At 45.4% G+C, this 20,780-nt stretch overlaps 1 protein-coding gene across 1 annotated transcript in view; it reads right to left on the bottom strand.

Annotated features, from left to right (window-relative positions):
• Nucleotides 1–2,129: 2,129 nt before the first annotated feature.
• Nucleotides 2,130–20,780, bottom strand: part of LOC147122140 (uncharacterized) — a 366,564-nt gene continuing 347,913 nt past the window's right edge. Inside the window, exon 20 of the mRNA XM_085982904.1 lies at nt 2,130–4,069. The gene's annotated coding sequence lies outside the window, so the exon portion shown is untranslated. The remainder of the gene's footprint in view (nt 4,070–20,780) is intronic.

Raw genomic sequence — 20,780 nt, 5'->3', positions numbered from 1 at the left:
GTATTGAGAGAGAAACCAGGAACGACCCGACACTGTCTCGGGTCTACGAATTGACAGTGAAAGGATGGCCAGCTCATGGTGAACCACTGTTACCGGCATTCTCAGCCAGACGAGAACAGCTGTCCGTCTGTCAAGGAACATTGATGTATGGAACACGGGTGATTATTCCTCCTAAATTAAGGGAGAGAGTTCTAAAGGAACTGCATGAAGGTCATCTGGGGGGAGTCAAGATGAAAAGCCTTGCTAGGGCTTATGTGTGGTGGCCAGGCATCGACCAACAAATAGAGGATCTGACTAAAAGCTGCTCAGGGTGCCAAAAAGTTCAAAATGCACCTCCAATTGCACCGCTGCATCCATGGGAATGGCCTTCAACCCCATGGCAACGTGTACATATTGACTTCACAGGTCCATTCATGGACTCCATGTTTTTAATTGCGGTAGACGCACATTCTAAATGGCCAGAAGTGATTAAGATGGCGACCACTACCTCGGAAAAGACGATCACAGTGCTAAGAACGATATTCGCAAGAAATGGGTTGCCAGAACAAATATGTTCAGACAACGGACCGCAGTTCGTGTCAGATGAATTCCAGAAATTCATGAAGAAGAATGGGGTGAAACATTATACCTCTGCCCCATATCATCCGGCTACAAATGGGTTGGCCGAGAGATTTGTACAAACGTTCAAAAAGGCGATAAAGGCCATGAGTGAAGACCAGATTCCACTACAACACAAGGTGGACAATTTCCTAATGGCATATCGAAACGCCACTCATGCAGTGACAAATCAAAGCCCTGCCATGATGTTCTATAACAGGAGGTTGCGGTCCAGGTTGGACTTGTTAAAACCAAATGTGCGGAGGGAAGTAGAAAACAAACAGTTCCAGCATATAAATAACAAGACCACTCGGAGTTTCGAAATAGGACAACCAGTGTTAGCCCGGGACTATAAGAATGAGAAATGGCAATCTGGAAAAATTCGTGCCAGACAAGGACCCCTGATGTACACGGTAGATATTGGTGAAAACGTAATACGACGTCATGCTGACCAACTTGTAGAATCGAGAACAAGGGTCGAACCCATGACTACGACAGAGACACCAGTGGAAGAAGTTAGTGAACCTGAAGCATCTACCTCAGACGCCAATGTATCTGATGATGTCCAATCCATAAGAGATCAACTAGATGAGTCACCCCAGCAACGAGAACCAGAGACCCCTGAAAGGCGTTATCCAACTCGGATCAGGAGGCCTCCTCAGAGACTGAATCTTTGAACAGATTTGCATGAAGTTGTATATATGTTATCCGCCTCCTCAGAGACTGAATCTTTGAACAGATTTGCATGAAGTTGTATATATGTTATCCATGTTATGTTTAAATTGGGATGTATACTGTTAAGCTAAAAAGGGAGGAATTGTTGTGTATGCAACCTGTACCACCTTAAGAGACTACCTTAAGAGATGGACTACTTTCTCTTGGCTACTGTATATTGTAGTACCGGTGGTGACCACACCGGTATATAAACTCTGTGTAGTAATTTGCTAAGCAGTTCAGCCCTGACCTTCGATTAGTAAAGACCTGTTTTAGTTATTCTTGTTGTCTGTGTCCAGTGATTTATATTAAGCATATCTGGAACACTCAGACTCAACAATAAGATCTGCAGGGCATATATACTTGCTGTGGACAATAATAGTGGAGTGGCCTTACCCTTCTTTGGTGCCGCCTCACTCCCCTTTGCTTCCTTCTGTTTGTCTCTTCCTCCTCCATCAAGGTACAAAAAAGGGGAATTCCCAACAAGGAAATCTATGCTACGCTCGGGTATTCCTCACAATGGGTGGGGTCCAAAAATGTGGCAGTGACCAGACAGTTCGTGACACTGGTAGTTTGAAGTGAAACTCAGGAGCTCCCCAAAGCAAAAAAAAATTGTGAAACATGTGAGCAAAACTAAGAAACGGGCAAAAACTTTCTAAGCAGCAAGAATCTCTAAAAAGTGAACAGGTGAGCCCACAAGAAGGTTATGCCTTATTTATCTGCATGTAAGTTGCATAGATGGAAATTATATGTAAAGTGAGTGTAACTGAGGCATTCTGAAGCTTTACATGATGCATATTAACAACAATAAGAACAACTTGCATTTACATCGCACCTTTAATGTAGAAAAATGTTCAAGCCGCTTCACAGAGGCGTAATCAGAAAAAAATGGATGCCGGGACAGAGAAGGAGATATTAGGAGGGGTGACAAAAAGCTTCGTTAAGGAGGTGGGTTTTAAAAAAGGAAAGGGAGGTGGAGGGGTTCGGGGAGGAAATTCTAAGCAGGGTTCTAGATGGCAGAAAGCACAGCTGCCAATTGGAGGACAAAGGGATGGGGGATGCACAAAAGGCAGAATCAGAGGAATGGAGTGGAGGGAGGGTGGAAGGTTGGAGGAGGTTACAGAGATAGGGATGGGCAAGGCCATGAAGGGATTTAAACAAGATAATGAGAATTTTAAATTGACTCGTGGGGACCAATAGCCAATGTGAGTCAGCAAGCACAGGAGTGAAGGGTGATCAGGACCTGTGCACGACAGGTTACAGGCAGCAGTGTTTTTGATGAGCTGAAGTTTATGGAGTGTGGCGAATGGCAGGCGGAATGGTCAAGTCTGGTGGTGACAAAGGCATGAATGAGGGTTTTGGTGGCAGATGGACTGAGGCAGGCGATGTTGAGGAGGTGGAAGTAGGAGATCTTTGTGATGGAGAGGACATTGGGATGTAAGCTCAGGATCGAAACGGATGCTGACATTGCCAACAGTCTGGTTCAGCCTGAGACAATGGCTAGGGATGGAATTGGTGTAGAGGGTACAGTTTGTGGCTGGCTCCAAAGGTGATGTGTTCAGTCTACCAATGTTTAACTGGAGGAAAATCCAAGGCTGAATGTTGGGCAAGCAAGCTGACAACACAAAGGCAATAGAGAGGTAAAGAGAGGTGGTGATGAAGTAGAGCTGGGTGTCGTCAGTGTACTTATTGTCAATAGGCAGCATGTAGATATGGAAGAGGAGGGTTGGTGAAGACAGAACCTTGGGGGACTCTAGAGGGAACGGTGCGAGGGTAGGAAGAGAAGCCATTGCTGGAGATGCTGTCTGAGATCAGATAGGTAGAAGTGGAACCAAGTGAGAGTAGTTCCACGGAGCTGAACAATGGAGGAAATGCATTGGAGGAAGATGCTGTGGTTGATCATATCAAAAGGTGCAAAGAGGTCAAGAAGGATGAGGAGGGATAATGCAGCACCGTCACAGTCACAGAGGATGTAATTTGTGACTTTGATAATTTGTATGTGTGAGGGGTAGAAGCAGACATAACAGATAGCCCCTCAACTCCAGTCCAGAAATTTTGGCAGGAAGAAAACTGGGCGTAATATTGGCAGAAATCGGTCTCACCTAAAAATATGACCTTCAAAATGTTGTTACACTTGCATTATGCTCATATAAACAAAACCAGCAGGGATTTTCAGCCCGTGTGCTTTGGGGCTCCACTGTAGATGGCCGTGAAGATGCCACTTGCCCCGTGGTACTCTGCATTTGAGTAAATCTTTCTGTGGTCTCGGAGGTGCAGTTGCACATTTCCTGTCAGTTGCTGCAGGCTGCACATGACGGCCTGAAAGGATCTTTTAAATGCCTTCTGCTCCTGCATTAACTCCATGTGAAGGCAGGCCAAGTAGGTTACCAATCCTCTCACCCTGTCCAGCTCTTTCCTCTCCCGTCACCTTCACTTACTCCTCATCTGTAAGTGGTGAATCACTCGGTGTTCACAAGATCATAAGTTAGTTACAGACAAGGAATGCCATTTTGCCACCTTAGTTAATTCACCCAGGAAAATTTCAAAGTCCCCTTCCCCCGCTTTCAGCATCCAATTGTTTCTTGATAGATTCCAGAGTTTTCACCTCCACTACTCTCCCTGGAAGTCAATTCCTCCTGAAACTCACTATCTACAGTCTCAGGGGTAGCAGCTTCTGTGTTTGTGCTTAAAACATGTGGAGTGTTTGACACAAACTATTTTGTTGTGCCAGGCCAGTTTCTCTCATCTTGGGAAGAATCTATAGGAAAAGAAAAGAATAAGAATTACAATGCATCCCCAAATGCAATGCTTTCAAAGAGAGGTAATATCACAAGACATTTTCTGTATCATGCACTTGCTGAACAAAGTTTGCCTCTGCTGTGACAATTAAGAAAGTGAATCAGTATAAGGATAATAATAGGAGATAATTGCTGAGTCGTGGAACCATGTCTCCAAAACTCCCTTCCACAGATTCACGGCCAAAAATGGTGACAGCTGCTTCAACATGGCTAGTCCACCACCTGTCTTGGACCTCTTTCTGTGGTTGTGTGCTGCCTTAGCCTGGAAGAACACAACATTTATGAAGATGGCTGCAACTGCTTGACAACCACACACACCACCATTGTGCTAAATCCATCTCCTTCCTTTGAGAGGGGTATTGGAAAATAGCTTGCATACTGATTGTGCTGCCAGTATCCTATGTAATTCTGAAGTGAACTGTCAAGTGGTTTGTGTAAAATTTTTGTGTGCCCCACAAAAATTATCCCCTACAGCTCTTGTGCATTGGGATGCTCTGAAAGGAGCAAAGGTGATCTCCATGCTTTGCATGATATTTCACTGGTGCAGAAACTCAACATTTTGATTTGTTCCATGCCTTCTATGGCAAATAGCAATTTTGTATACCTCTTAAAGCCATTGAACTTCTTCCACATTTTTCCCCAGGTCTGGTACACCGGGGCACATTTGGAATTGTATCACTAGGTTACTAGCTTACTGCCTCTGGGAGGTTGGGAAATTTTCCAACATCTGCTCCCAGAGGGAAGAGGAAGAAGCAGAAGAGGAAGACGCAGAAGAGGAATATGCAGAAGAGGAAGCAACCCAGACAGCCCCTTTCTGGCCAGGATATCTGGGATGGAAACATCCACCTGCGGTACCAGTGACCACGATTTCCTTTTCAACATTTGTCCCACACCTTACCTTCCCTCTGTTACTGACCATCACAGCGTTCTCTGGCCACAATGCTGAAATAAAAGCCACCACAAAGCAAACTTTCCAATCCCACTTTATCCATATGCATCCAATATGACATCAAGAAATCAACTAATCGCCCATGTGCATTCCCTTAGTGACTGTCTTGTGTGTGCCTTTGTCTATCCTAGTGATGTCATGCAGTGCTACCCCAGTGGCTGCAGCATGGTTGGTGGAAGGCTGCTGACTTTCAGTGGGGGAGACTGCAGATGGCCATGCAGGGCGACCTCGATGAGCAGGTGGCTGGGAGTGACAAATCAAGTGACGGTGTTTCTTCTTCTTCTTCTTCTTCACTCTTCTCTTCCTCTTCTTGGCCACCCACTGGCTGGGCAGGCTGGATTTCTTGGGTGTCTGAAATAAGAAAGGCACAAGGGTAGAATTGTGGTGAGGGGAGGGCAGGAAAGCAAGAGCTGCATGCTTACATGATGCGTAGCTTGTAAATCAGAAGATATTGTGGGATGAGAGGGAAGTGGGATGTGAGAAGGAGGATAATGTATGAGGCAGCACAGTGGCATAGTGGTTAGCACTGTTGCCTCACAGCACCAGGGACCCGGGTTCGAATCCGGCATCGGGTGACTGTCTGTGTGGAGTTTGCACATTCTCCCCGTGTTTGCGTGGGTTTTCTCCGGGTGCTCCGGTTTCCTCCCACAGTCCAAAGATGTGCGGGTTAGGTTGATTGGCTATGATAAATTGACCCTTAGTGTTAGGGGGATTAAATACATGGGGTTACGGGGATAGGGTGGGATATGTGTTGGTGTAGGGGTTACGGGAATCGGGTGGGATATGTGTCGGTGCAGACTTGATGGGCCAAAATGGCCTCTATCTGCACTGTGGGGTTTCTGTGATTGTGTGATACCAGCATCTTGTATCCTTTCAACCCCATCGCTGGCCAAGGGCTTAGCCATGCCCCTGCCAAGAATGGCCAGCACAGTCTCCTCTAAGGGGGTGAAGTGAGGCTAAGAATGGGAGGTGTGCCTCCTGTTTGGTACAGATTATTGGTAGGTGAGTGATGTGGGGGGGTGGGGGGTGTCGTGCAATAAGAAGTGTGTGAGGCTAGTGGTGCAGTTGGTAGGAGACAGCTTTTGGAGAATCATTCACTGGCCTTGACCACTGGTCTGAGGTCATGATACTTCTTTGGGCACTTGAGCCAGGTGGTGGGGGCGAGACTGCTGGCGGTGACGCCCTCAGTGATCTGGTCTCACATCGTTCTTTCTGGAGGGCCTCCTGGTCCCCCATGGGTAGAGCACCTCTCTTGCAGTGTTAACCCCCTGCACAAAGCTGGAGTGCTGCATGCGAGATCCTGGGTGTGCCTTCCCTGGCTTGTTGAGCGATCTGTTTGTGCTGAAGCACTTATACCATTTTTTTACGTGCAGAAGGTAGGTCAGCTTTAAGACTGCCATTTTGGAATTATTTTTAATGTTTTTTTTTCAGAAGGCAGTTGAGCTCTAAGGGCTAAAGACTGCCTATTTTTAAATGATTTTTTTCATTTTAGAAGGCAGTTCCCCTTTAAGGGATCGACAATGCTTTCTAAAATGACAGGCTAGCTTTAAGAGAATGCTACCTCGCTCCAGGGACGCTACGGCCAAGCTACATTGGACTTTCTGCTGAGACTACCGCCTGAAACAGTGCGTTATACTGCAGCAAAAACAGAAAATGCAGTTCAGGCAGCATCTGTGGAGAGAGAAACAGAGTTAACGTTTCAGGCCGATGACCCTTCATCAGAACTGGAAAAAGCTGGAGATGGAACAGGTTTTTAAGCAAGTGTAGAGGCAGGGAAAGGGGGGAGGGAGGAAAGAACAAAAGAGACAGTCTGTGATAAGATGGAAGGCAGAAGAGATTAAGAGACAAAAGGGATGATGGTGCAAGGCAAAAGGAGATGGTAATGGGACAAGTTAAGAAACAAAAGATGACTCTAGATGAAGTGTGAATGGCGATGGCAGAATGAAAGACAGCTGCCATGTGAGAGCGAGGGGGGAAAAAAATGGATAAAAAAGATAGGGGCAGAGGCTATGGTCTGAAATTGTCGAACTTGATGTCGAGTCCAGAAGGCTATAAAGTGCCTAATCGAAAGATGAGGTGCTGATCCTCGAACTTACGTTGAGCTTCATTGGAACAGTGTAAGAGGCCGAGGACGGTGAGGTCTGAGTGGGAATGGAGCAGAGAATTAAAGTGACAGGCGACCGGAAGCTAGGGGTCACCCATATGGACTGAACGGAGGTATTCCGCAAAGCGGTCACCATTACACTGCAGGTTTTGCGCTGCGCTAATTTAAATTAGCAGACAGTACCTAAATACTGGTGCTGCCTGCACTCTTTCTGTGGACAGCTGTTAACTTCGGCTCGTAGTGGCACTGGCCATTTCGCGGCCTAATCAAATTTCTAGGCCTTCGAATCTGAGAAGAAGGAGCAACCTCAGAGATTCAGCTGTTGCAAGAGCTCCTAGGTACTTGGATGCCCTGTGGACATCCTACTGGCAGAGATAACAGCAGGATAGAGCATCTGCTAAGGATCAGAAGGGAAATAATGACAGGCATTTCTTTGGGAGGAGTTGTTTCAGTGGAAGGCCTCCCTCTCCATTTTCCTTCTTTCACTCCCTCTGTACTGAAATTGGGCAGTAATCATGAGAAACATACAGACCTAAATGAATACTTTGTCTTGGTTTTCAATAGTGTGGTAGTGGAAATGAAAGAGGAGGAGGTGGAGCAATTAAATAAGATATAGATAAGCAAGTAGTACTGAAGAAAATGGTGAAATTCAAAGTGGAAATGGCACCAGGCCCTGATTGCAGCCTACAATGGGAAGTCAATGAAGAAACAGTAGAGGCGCTGACCACAATCTTTCAAGTATCCTTGGATGTGGAAGTTGAGATGGAGGACTGAAGGGGCATCATGTAACACTTCTGTTCAAAAAGAGACAAAAGGATAAACCAAGTGACTATAGACCAGTCAGCCTAACATTGGTAGTGGGCAAGTTTCTACAGGGTAAAATTAATACTCACCCAAAAAGATGTGGGTTGCTTGACATCCAACATGGTTTTGTAAAAGGTAAGTCTGACAAATTTAATAGAATTCTTTGAGAAAATAAAAGAACAAATTGATAAAGGAAATGCAGTTAATGTGTTTATGGATTTTCAAAAGGTATTTGATAAGGTGCCATGTAGCAGGCTTGTTCATACAATTAAAGCACATACAATTAAAGCACAGGGTATTAAAGAGAATGTGGCATAGATTAGAAGTTGATTAAAGGACAGAAAAGACTGTAGTCACTAAGGATACTAGTGTCCCCCAGAAAATCAGTGTTGGGAAAATTGCACATATACTCTGGACTTGGGTACAGGGGACACAAAGCCAAAATTTGCAGATAACACAAAGGGAGTTTGCTTAAGGATGTAAGCAACTTCAAGAGGACATAGACAGGTTGATAGATTAGGCAGCAGGATGTCAGATGAATTTTAATGGATATAAATGTGAGATGATATATTTTGGGAGGAAGAATAAGGAGAACATTAAATGGTTAAACTTTAAAAGGACTAGAGGAGCAGAGGGGCTTAGGGGTTCAAATGCACACATTTTTAAAAGTGGGAGGACAAGTTGATAAAGCTGAAAAAATAGCATATGGGATCGTAAGTATTAGAAATAGAGATATAGGGGGCGATTTTCCCACTGGAGGCGAGATGGAGGCGGGTTTCAGTTTGGGTGGGTTTGAAACCCGCCTCCACGGATAGGTTTCAAAAATTTGTGATTTTCCCATGATTGGCCACTTGATTTCAGAGGTGTGGGATGCCCTTGGTCAATTAGTGTTTTGGGACTGAAACTCGCCTCTGTTGACAGGACTTTTCCAGTCTGATTTTATGGCTTCTTGCTCCCTTGGCTCATTCCACAGCATTTCTGCGTCTCCTGCACCACCTCCAACATCTTTTGAGAAACCACTATGTCCAATTCCAAGGCAAGGGTCTACCCGAGGCTCTCGGATGAGGCATTGCAAATGTTGTTGGAGGGGGTGACAGCTAGCATGGAGGTGCTCTTCCACTCATCTCGGAGGAAGAGGCCTGCCAAAGAAACCAAGGCTGTTTGGGTACAGCTGGCAAGGGATATAACCTCCAGATCTGTGTGCAGATTGGGAGACTGTTTCTGTGTATCGAAGAAATGCAATCCCTGTTGGAAAGCATTAAAATGATTTGAAGCCAAAATGTTGGCATTATGCCATCTGTTCTTTCGCCTTCGTCAGCTCCACAATGTGGGCACCGCCACACTTGCGTTGTCAGGTTGGTGGACTGAGTGAAAGGAGGCCAAAGAGTCATGCCCATTGTCAATGATGTCCTAGGATGGAGCAAAGGACATGTGCCAACTTGGGCAACCTATGCAAATCTGGCCATGATAAGTTCATCCCTTGCAGCCATGGGCTCGCATGCTGCCGCTGCTGCTGGTCGATACACCGGTGCTCTGACCTCCTCCTCCTCCTCCAGATCCTCTTCCTCCTCCTCCTCCTCATCTGAGGTCCATGCAGAAAGAAAACGAATGGTTCCCATGCTGCTTGTAGATGCCTCCTTTGGGGAAGCACTCATTGCAAGCGGGTAAAAGGCATTCCAAGGAGGTCTCACAGTTGATGGAGTCAAGCTGCAGCACCTCTGACTTCAGAAGGCCTTCTAAAAGTGCTCAGAGACCTTTTAAAGCCAAGGTCTGGGTTCAGATTGCTTTTTAATTCATGAAATCGAAGGCAGCTGCTGCCTACACGCGAAAGCTTTATAATTTATAGCAATTCACAATAAATTGAATTTGATGATCTTCTTCTCCGCTGAGCAAAAAAATTTCTTGCTTTGCCAGCCAGTTACTAGCATGCATATTCTCAGTCAGCGAATTCACGTCCAGTAAAGCACTTTCCAATCTGTGCTCTCTTTGTTTCCTTTCAGTTCTATCATTTAGTTGTATTCCCCAATGCCTTATTTTTCTCTGTGAAGGATTTACTTTCTTTTATAATTTCCCTAGTTTAACTTGCAACCTGGTTGGGTGCTTTATGTTGCATGTACAGAACATTTATCATTAATTGCTAACTGGTTTCAAAGTGGAAGGCCATTGGAAACATAAATTATCCCATTAACAGGGTTCTTCCACTGTGAAATAGCCCTAACTTTCTGCAGCAAGTTTAATTTTTTTTTACAGTGTAAATCCAGCAATTTTTTGATACTCATGGGGAGGTGGATGAGGTTGTGAGGCTAATGGTGGAGCAGTGTGTGGCAATTCGCAACTCATGTCATATCTCTTCCTCGCCACAAATTGCTGTTTTTTTTCTTGCATTAATATCAGCATGCGCCGTGAACTCGCTGTTACTTTTTCCACAAATTCTGAGCCATAGAGTGCTAGACATACAAAAAGAAAGAGGTGTAGAGAAAAGACAGAATCTGTGTGAGGCATACAGAAAGTTGGAGACAGAACATAGTGTGAAAGAAAGAACCTGCATTTATTCAGTACCTTTCATGTTGTCAGGACATTTCAAAGCACTTCACAGCCAACAAATTACATTTTGATTCGCAGTCACTGTGAAACCCAGCAGCCAATTTGCACACAGCAAGGTCCCATAGACAGTAACAAGGAAAATGGCCATTTAATCTGTTTTTGGTGGTGTTGATTGAGGGATAATATTGGCCTGAACACCAGGAGAACATCTTATCGGAAGGATGGCACTTTTGACAATGCAACAATCCCAGAGTATTGCACAAATCTGTCATCCTAGATTTTGTGATCAAGTCTTAATAAAAACGACTAGTTATTAATGAACATAACATGGTACCAGGATTGGTAAGATCTGCTGAATATTGTGCAATGCGACATGGAGAATTTAAAGCCACCAGAGCGTTTGAAACTCACAGGAAATGTCGACTACAATTGGCAGACTTTTAAACAACAATTCGAACTCTACATTGCTGCCATCGGGTGCGGTACGAAGCCAGATGCAAGGAAAATAGCATTGCTGCTCACGGTTGCAGGCCCACAGGCGATAGAGGCATTTAATACATTTGTATTTAATCCAGAGGAGAACAGAGAAAAATTAGACGATGTGCTAAAGAAGTTGGATACACATTGTTCTCCCAAAAAGAATGAAACCTATGAGAGGTACATCTTCCATTCTCAGACACAGCAGCAAAATGAGACTTTTGATAGCTTTTTGACTGATCTGAAACTGAAAGCACAGACATGTAATTTCTCTGAGCTGAAAGCATCCATGATTCGTGACCAGATTGTGTTTGTATTCATGATAAAAAAAGTCAGGGAACGTCTGTTGAGAGAAACCGAACTAACATTGGAAATTGCTGTGAAAATATGCCAAGCTAGCGAGCTAGCTCAAAAGCATGCCAAGACTTTCAGTGAAATCAATGATGATGCGATTGCAGTAAGTGCTGCTGTCGGTGCTGTGTCCTACAAGGGGAAGAAACATGGGCAGAACAGAAGTGAAAAGCAATCGGAGGAAGGAATTTTTAATTGTAAACGCTGTGGTTACAAACACCAGTTAAAACAGTGTCCAGCGTTTGGAAAAATGTGCACAAAATGTCATGGAAAGAATCACTTTGCCAAACAATGCTTTTCGAAAGTAAAAACTAAGAAAGGGCAACGAGTTAATGTAATTGAGGACACTGATTTAAGTGAGACATGTTTTGTAGGAATGGTGTCATGTGACAATATCAAAAAGGATACAGAAAATGTGCAGCCCTCAGGAATTAACAATGCTGAACATAAAGTTAGTGCAGTAAAAGAGGACAAATGGATGATCCCACTGCAGGTAAATGGAGCATTAGTTACATTGAAACTAGACACTGGGGCAAAAGCAAACTTAATCAGTATGAGTGACATTAACAATATGAAAGAAAAGCCCAAAATACAGAAAAAGTCAGTACTACTGAAGGACCATAATGGACAGAAAATAGATAGCTTAGGTGTATGCAGACTTAAAGTGACAGTCAAAGACAAAGTGCATCATCTCATGTTTTCTGTTGTGGCTGAAGGACTTGATTCACTACTGGGTGACAAAGCTTGTGAGGACTTAGAACTGGTCAAGAGAGTCTACCGTATAAACTGTGCCATAAGCAGACCAGATAACTCGGTGGATTCTGTAGTGAATAATTTCCAGGATGTGTTCAAAGGATTTGGAGTTCTACCATTCACTTACAAGATCCAGCTAAAGGAGGATGCTCAGCCAGTGGTACATGCTCCATGAAGAGTTCCAGCACCCCTGCGTGACCGGCTCAAGAATGAACTGGACAGAATGACCACACTAGGAGTCATCAGGAAAGTCAAAGAGCCAACAGACTGGGTTAACTCCATGGTATGTATAAAGAAAAAGAACAATGATCTAAGAATATGCATGGATCCAAATGACTTAAATGCAAACATAAAACATGAACACTACCAGATTCCCAAGCGAGAAGAAATCACCAGTGAAATGTCAAGTGCCAGATACTTTACAAAGCTCGATGCCTCACAAGGATTTTGGCAACTAAAACTGGATGAAGAGAGCACCAAATACTGTACCTTCAACACACCATTTGGCAGGTATTGTTTCCTCAGAATGCCTTTCGGGATAATATCTGCATCTGAAATCTTTCATAGAGCAATGGAACACATAATTGAAGGTCTGGAAGGAGTTCGGGTCTATGTTGATGACATCATCCTCTGGGGTTCCACATTGAAAGAACACAATGAGAGACTGACTAAAGTGCTAGAGAGCATACGCCGGAATGGACTGAAGCTCAACAAAGCCAAGTGTCAGTTTGGCATCCAGGAAGTCACTTTCCTAGGAGATAATCTAGCTGGTAAAGGAATAGAGCCAGATCTGGAAAAAGTAAACGCCATACTCAAAATGCCCCGACCCACTGACAAAAAAGGAGTGCTACGCATCATGGGGATGATAAACTTCATTGGAAAGTTCATTCCTAACTTGTCAGCCAAGACAGCCTGTCTGCGAGACCTGCTACATAAAACAAATGAGTTCGCATGGACAGAAAGACATGAACAAGAGTGGATAAACCTCAAAACAGTGCTGACAACCACACCTGTACTCACCTTCTTTGACCCAACAAAAAGAATCAAAGTGTCAACGGATGCATCAAAAGATGGCCTAGGTGCGGTCTTGCTACAAGCAGAGGGTGAAGATTGGAAGCCTGTTGCCTATGCCTCCAGGTCTATGACTGATACTAAGTGTCGATACGCCCAGATTGAAAAGGAATGTCTAGGCTTGGTAGTTGGACTAGAAAAGTTTCATGGCTACATATATGGACTTCCCACCTTCACAGTTGAGACAGACCACAGCCCACTGGTTGCCATCATAAAAAAGAACCTGAATGAGATGTCTCCAAGGATTCAACGACTCATGATGAAGCTGCAAAGATATGACTTTGAACTGATCTACACACCAGGCAAATACATGGTGTTAGCAGATGCACTATCCCGAGCACCCACAATGAGTCATGTGAGCTCTACTGAAGAAGACGTGGATGTTCATGTGAGTATGGTCACTGCTGCGCTGCCCGTGTCAGACACAAAATCAAAGCAAATAGCAGAAGAAACAGTAAAAGATACAGTATTACAAACAGTAATAAAGAACATTCATCATGGTTGGCCAAAAGGTTCCTGTCCAAAATATTTTCACATAAGGTCAGAATTGAGTGTCGCAAGTGGACTATTACTAAAACAGAACAGAATAGTCATTCCACAGGCTCTACGTCAAGACATGCTCAAAAGGATTTATGAGGGACACCTCGGAATTGAAAAATGCAAAAGGAGAGCAAGAGACACTGTTTATTGGCCTGGCATAAATAAGGACATTGAGAACATGATAGGCAAATGTGAGACATGTCAGAAACACCAAAACAAACAAGCAAAGGAACCAATGATAGTAGCTGACATACCAACAGCACCATGGCAAAAGGTTGGTATGGACCTTTTTCATTTAAATGGTAAAGACTATCTAATAGTGATTGACTACTATTCTAACTATCCTGAGATGGCGCTGCTCTCAAGCACCACAGCAAGCAGTGTCATAATGCATGTGAAATCCATCTTCGCCAGACATGGAATTCCCAGGATTGCCGTTAGCGACAATGGTCCGTGCTTCAACTGTAAGGAGTGGCAACAGTTTGCAGCACATTATGACTTTCAACACATCACATCCAGTCCTTTGTATGCTCAGTCGAATGGTAAGGCAGAGAAAGGTGTTCAAGTTCTCAAACAGCTACTGAAGAAAGCGACAGAAAGCAAGTCTGATCCTTATCTCGCCCTGCTGAGCTACCGAGCCTCACCTTTAGACTCTGGTTCTTCACCTGCTGAACTCCTAATGGGTCGCAAGTTGCGTACCACGCTACCCTGCTGTGCAAAAGAAAAGCAGAGTAAGGAACTGAGACAGAGACTTCAACTGTTAAAGCTGAAACAGAAATCATACTATGACAAGTCATCCAAAACTCTGAAACCATTGACAAGGGACGATGTTGTCAGGATTGAGGATCCAGATGCATGGAACAGGAAAGCTACAGTTCTTGAGGAAGTAGGACCAAGGTCATACACTGTTAGAACTGAGGAAGGCCAGATTCTCAGGAGGAACCGCCGTTCCCTCCTAAAAACACAAGAGACTATCGAAGAGCAAATCGATGACAATGCCGCAACTGAATCTTGTCACTCACCACCAGAACAATCTAACACAAATACACATACAGGCTGTCATGAAAACACATCAGACTTACCTGTGCTGAGAAGATCCACACGTGAAGTAAAAAAGCCTGATAGACTTAATCTTTGAGTACAAAGAAAACTACATTGAAAATGTATTGACTGTTGAAGATGTTTATGTTGTTATTGATTGATATTGATTGATACTGATTTTGTTCAACCTCAAAGAAAGGGGGATGTAATGATCAGTAACCTGTCATTCTGGAATGGTACACTAGGTGGTGCTGTATGTATATAAGAGTGGGCTACCCATGATGCACTAGGCTACCCACAAGGCAGCAGTCAAGATGGAGGCCTCTACAGATACTGTACCTAGTCCACATGTGCTCAATAAAGTGTCTAGCAAAAGCTAGCTGTTCTCAATAAAAACGACTAGTTATTAATGAACATAACACCCACTACTAGGTCCTCTCTCCAATTTTGCTAGAAGCAGGCTTTCTGCCGCTACTCCAGGATGTATTGCCACTTCTCTCCTAATAATCAGGCATGGTAGCATAGTGGTTATGTTACTGGACTAATAATCCAGAGGCCTGGACTAATGATCCAGAGACACAAGTTCAAATTCCCCCACGGCAGCTGAGGAATTTAAATTGAGTTGGTTAAATTAATCTGGAATAAAAAGAGTGTTTCTACTTGTGAGGGAGAGCAAAATTAGAAGCCATCAATATAAGATAATCACCAAGAAATCAAATAGGGAATTCAGAAAAATCTTCTTTACTCAGAGAGTGGTGAGAATGTAGAAATCGCTACCACAGGGAGTGGTTGAAGCGAATAGTATAGATGCATTTAAGGGGCAGTTAGATAAGCATATGAGGGAGAAAGGAATAGAGGGTTATGTTGATAGGGTTAGATGAGGAAAGATGGGAGGAGGCTCGAGTGGAACATAGACTAGTTGGGTCGAATGGCCTGTTTCTGTGCTGTATATCCTATGTAAAGCTAGTATCAGTAATGGTGACCATGAAACTATCAAATTGTCATAAAAACCCATCTGGTTCACTCATGTCCTTTAGGGAAGGAAAGCTATTCCACAGATAAGTCAAGCAACAGCCTGACACTGTCATACTCACAGAATTATACCTTTCAGCCATTGTCCCAGACTCCTCCATCACCATCACTGGGTCCGTCCTGTCCCACCGGCAGGACAGACTCACCAGAGGTAGCGGCACAGTAGTATACGGGAGGGAGTGGCCATGGGAGTCCTCAACATTGACACCGTACCCCATGAAGTCTCATGGCTTCAGGTCAAGCATGGGCAAGGAAACCAACTACCGCCCTCCCTCAGCTGATGAATCAGTACTCCTCCATGTTGAACACATGAAGTAGCACTGAGAGTAACAAGGGCACAGAATGTACTCTGGCTGGGGGACATCAATGTCCATCACCAAGAGTGGCTTGGTAGCACCACTACTGACCGAGCTGGCCGAGTCCTGAAGGATATAGCTGCCAGACTGGACCTGCGGCAGGTGGTGAGAGAACCATCATGAGGGAAAAACCTACTTGACCTCATCCTCACCAATCTACCTGTCGCAGCTGCATCTGTCCATGACAGCATTGGTAGCAGTGACCACCGCACAGTCATTATGGAGACGAAGTCCCGTCTTCACACTGAGTACCCCCTCCATCGTGTTGTGTGGCACTGCCACCATGCTAAATGGGATAGATTCAGAGCAGATCTAGCTCAGAACATGAGGCACTGTGGGCCATCAGCAGCAGCAGAATTGTACTCCACTACAATCTGTAACCTCATGGCCCGGCATCTCCCTCACTCTATCATTACCATCAAGCCAGTGGACCAACCCTGGTTCAATAAGGAGTGCAGAAGAGCATGCCAGAAACAGCATCAGGTGTACCCAAAAATGAGGTGCCAACCTAGGGAAGCGGCAACACAGGACTACTTGCATGCTAAACAGCGGATGCAACAGGCTATAAACAGAGCTAAGCGATCCCATAACCAACGGATCAGATCAAAGCTCTGCAGTTCTGCCACATCCAGTTATGAATGGTGGTGGACAATTAAACAACTAACGGGAGGAGGAGGCTCCATGAATATCCCCATCCTTAATGATGGTGGAGCCCAGCACGTGAGTGCAAAAGACAAGGCTGAAGTGTTTGCAACCATCTTCAGCCAGAAGTGTCGAGTGGATGATCCACATCGGCTTCCTCCTGAGGTCCCCACCATCACAGAAGCCAGTCTTCAGCCAATTCGATTCACTCCATGTGATATCAAGAAACGGCTGAGTGCACTTGATACATCAAAGGCTATGGGCCCCGATAACATCCCGGCTGTCGTGCTGAGATTTGTGCTCTAGAATTAGCTGCGCCTCTAGCCAAGATGTTCCAGTACAGATACAATACTGGCATCTATCTGACAATGTGGAAATCTGCCCAGGTATGTCCTGTCCACAAAAAGCAGAACAAGTCCAAACCATCCAATTACCAATCATCAGCAAAATGATGGAAGGTGTCGTCGACAGTGCTATCAAGTGGCACTCACTCCCAAATAACCTGCTCACAGATGTTCAGTTTGGGTTCTGCCAGGAACACTCGGCTCGAGACCTGATTACAGCCTTGGTCCAAACAAGGACAAAAGAGCTGAATTCCAGAGGTGAGATGAGAGTGACTGCCTTTTATATCAAAGAGCCCCAATAAAACTGAAGTCAATGGGAATCAGGATAAAATTCTCCACTGGCTGGCACAAAGGACGATGGTTGTGGTTGTTGGAGGTCAATCATCACAGCTCCAGGACATCACTGCAGGAGTTCCTCAGGGCAATGTCCTAGGCCCAACCATCTTCAGCTGCTTCATCAATAACCTTCCAACATAAGGTCAGAAATGGGGATGTCCACTGATTACTGCATAGTGTTCAGTGCCATTCACAACTCTTCAGATAATGAAGCAGTCCATGCCTGAACGCAGCAAGACCTAGATGACATTCAGGCTTGGGCTGATAAGTGGCAGGTAACATTTGCGCCACACAAGTGCCAGGCAATGACTATCTCCAACAAGCGAGAGTTTAACCACTGCCCCTTGACATTCAATGGCATTACCATCGCCAAATCCCCCACCATCAACATCCAGGGGGTCGCCATTGACCAGAAACTTAACTGGGCCAGCCACATAAATACTTCGGCAACAAGAGCAGGTCAAAGGCTGGGTATTGTCTGGTGAGTGTCTCACCTCCTGACTCCCCAAAGCCTTTCCAGCATCTATCTACAAGGCACAAGTCAGGAGTGTGATGGAATACTCTCCACTTGGCTGGATGAGTGCAACTCCAACAACACTCAAGTAGCTCAACACTATCCAGGACAAAGCAGCCCGCTTGATTGGCACCCTATCCACTACCTTAAACATTCACTCCCTCCACCACCGGCGCACCGTGGCTGCAGTGCATTACATCTATAAGATGCACTGCAGCAACTCGCCAAGGCTTCTTCAGCAGCACCTCCCAAACCCACAACCTCTACCACCTAGAAGGACAAGGGCAGCAGGCGCATGGGAACACCATCACCTCCAAGTTCCCCTCCAAGTTACACACCATCCTGACTTGGAAGTATATCGCCATTCCTTCATCATTGCTGGGTCACCAGGGAGAATGTAATGTATATACCTTTAAGGGGGGAACTATCTTTTACAGCTCATGTATACTGCAGTCCCGGCAGTGACCACACCTGTATATAGCACTGAGTAGTAATCTATACAGACCAGTTCCAGTGTGAGCCACGTTGAGTAAACACCTGTTGTACCATTCTCATGCAGTCTGTGTCTTATTATACACGGACACAACATTGGCGACGAGCAAGTTCGAACCTACCTGCAACTCTGCATCACCTCCCGGGGATTCGTTCCTGGAGATCAGTGGATTGGAGGTCAAGGCCAGAGACTCGGGCGTCGACCACGGGCAACCGCCCAGTCATGCAGCAGAGACTCGAGAATTGCGGGGGAGGCTGTCGAGAGCCAGGCTTGGCATTCCAGTCGAGGTGGTCCAGCGAAACGGGCTGGCAACAGGTAGTGCGCAGACCCTTCCCGGACAGTGGCGGGCTAGAGCCCGACCGAGCAGCACAGCAAAGGGCCGAGCAGCGTCGACGGGGGAGAGGGCAGAGCGCACAGGGCGCAGCCAGTGTTCAGGGGCTGAGCAGCGTCGAAGAGAGGGAGAGACGCGCAGAAACCCGCGAGGCGCCGCCATTGCCACGAGGACCGCCGAGAACGGTGTTGGCAGCAGCGCAGGAGAAGCGCGCGAAACCTACAGGGCGCCGCCATTGCCACGAGAACCGCCGGGAGCGGCATTGGCAGCAGCGGGGGAGGAAGGAAAGCGCGGGAGACGCCATTTTAAGCCATTGGGAGACGCCATTTTAAACCACACCCAAAATGCCGAAGAGTGGCAGTATCACCGCATTTGACAATGAAGTCAAAGATTGGACTACATATGTCGAACGAATAGAGGTATACTGCAAGGCAAATGAGGTGTCAGATGACAAGAAAGCGTCGGTATTGTTAAATTTAATGGGTGCAAAGACGTATGGTTTATTACGAAATCTAGTAACCCCAACGAAGCCAATGGAAAAGAGTTTTGAAGACATAGTAACGATACTACGGGAATATTTAAACCCCACACCGCTGCTGATAGCAGAAAGATTCAAGTTTCACAAACGGAACCAACATAAGGATGAAAGCAATGCTGATTATTTAACAGAACTGCGCAAACTATCGAAACACTGCCAGTTTGGAGTGGGACTGGCAGATACCTTAAGGGACAAGTTTGTGTATGGGCTTCAAAGTGAAGGAACCCAGAAACGGCTTTTATCTGAAAAGGACCTTACGCTGGAAAAGGCTTTCAGCATTGCGGTATCATATGAAGCAGCAGCACGGGCCGCTGCAGAGATACAACAGAGACCGCAAGAATATGGCAAACAAAATGTCATATAGAACAGAGAAGTGCTATCGCTGCGGCAGAACAACACACGACCAGAATGATTGCTGGTTCAAAGACAAAGTGTGCAGACAGTGTGGAAAAGTAGGACACATAGCACGAGTCTGCAGGTCAGGAAAGAAAACCAGCAATAAGAAACCTACCAAAGAAAAGTACAAGAAGGTACATAAGATGACGGAGAATAGTTCAGACGAACAAAAGATTGATAACGACTCCGAAAGCAGGGAACTGAGTTGTCTGAAACTACATAATGTGATCACAACGGAGGATCACCGAACCATTTGGGTCACTCTCAAGATAGCAGGAGCCCAGGTAAAGATGGAATTGGACACAGGATCAGCCCTAACAGTCATAAACCAACGGGACTACGAGCGGCTATTCTCACACATACCCTTGAGAGACACAAAAATTATTTTGAAGACGTACACGGGGCAAAAAGTCTACCCCAAAGGAAAAATAAGGGTGACCGTTATATATAACGGTAAGGAAACACCAAAACTAGACCTGTATGTATTGCAAGATGGAGGACCACCATTACTGGGACGTGAATGGATCCGGAAAATACAACTGGATTGGCATTCCATACAGGCACTGACTGTGGCTGACAAAAAGGATGACGACGTCACACCTGGGCGACTGTCAAAGATCCTAACTGACACGAAAGAAGTGTTCCAGCAAGGACTCGAAACACTAAAAGGCATGACAGCGATGATTAAAATGGAAGAAAACGCAAGCCCAAAATTTTTTAAGGCCAGACCAGTATGCGATCCGCCCAGCCGTCGAAGCAGAGCTGGAGAGTCTGGAACATTCAGGTGTACTGTCCAAGGTAGACTGGAGCGAGTGGGCTACACCTATCGTCCCTGTGATGAAAAAGTCGTTGAGCAGCACGCCTGGGGAACCAAGGAAGGTTCGCATCTGTGGGGACTTTAAGGTAACAGTGAACCCGGTCCTTCACACCGTACAATATCCACTTCCGCGGATTGAAGATATTTTCGCCTCGCTATCTGGAGGGAAACGCTTCACTAAGATTGATCTGGCCCAGGCGTATCTGCAAATGGAGGTAGAAGAAGCATCAAAAAAATA

This window comes from Somniosus microcephalus, chromosome 3 (genome assembly GCF_052327205.1).
Source record: "Somniosus microcephalus isolate GS21.2 chromosome 3, FLI_Smic_1.0, whole genome shotgun sequence".
NCBI classification, from domain to species: domain Eukaryota; kingdom Metazoa; phylum Chordata; class Chondrichthyes; order Squaliformes; family Somniosidae; genus Somniosus; species Somniosus microcephalus.
Note: the sequence above shows the minus strand (reverse complement) of the source record. Positions and strands in the feature narration are given on the sequence as shown.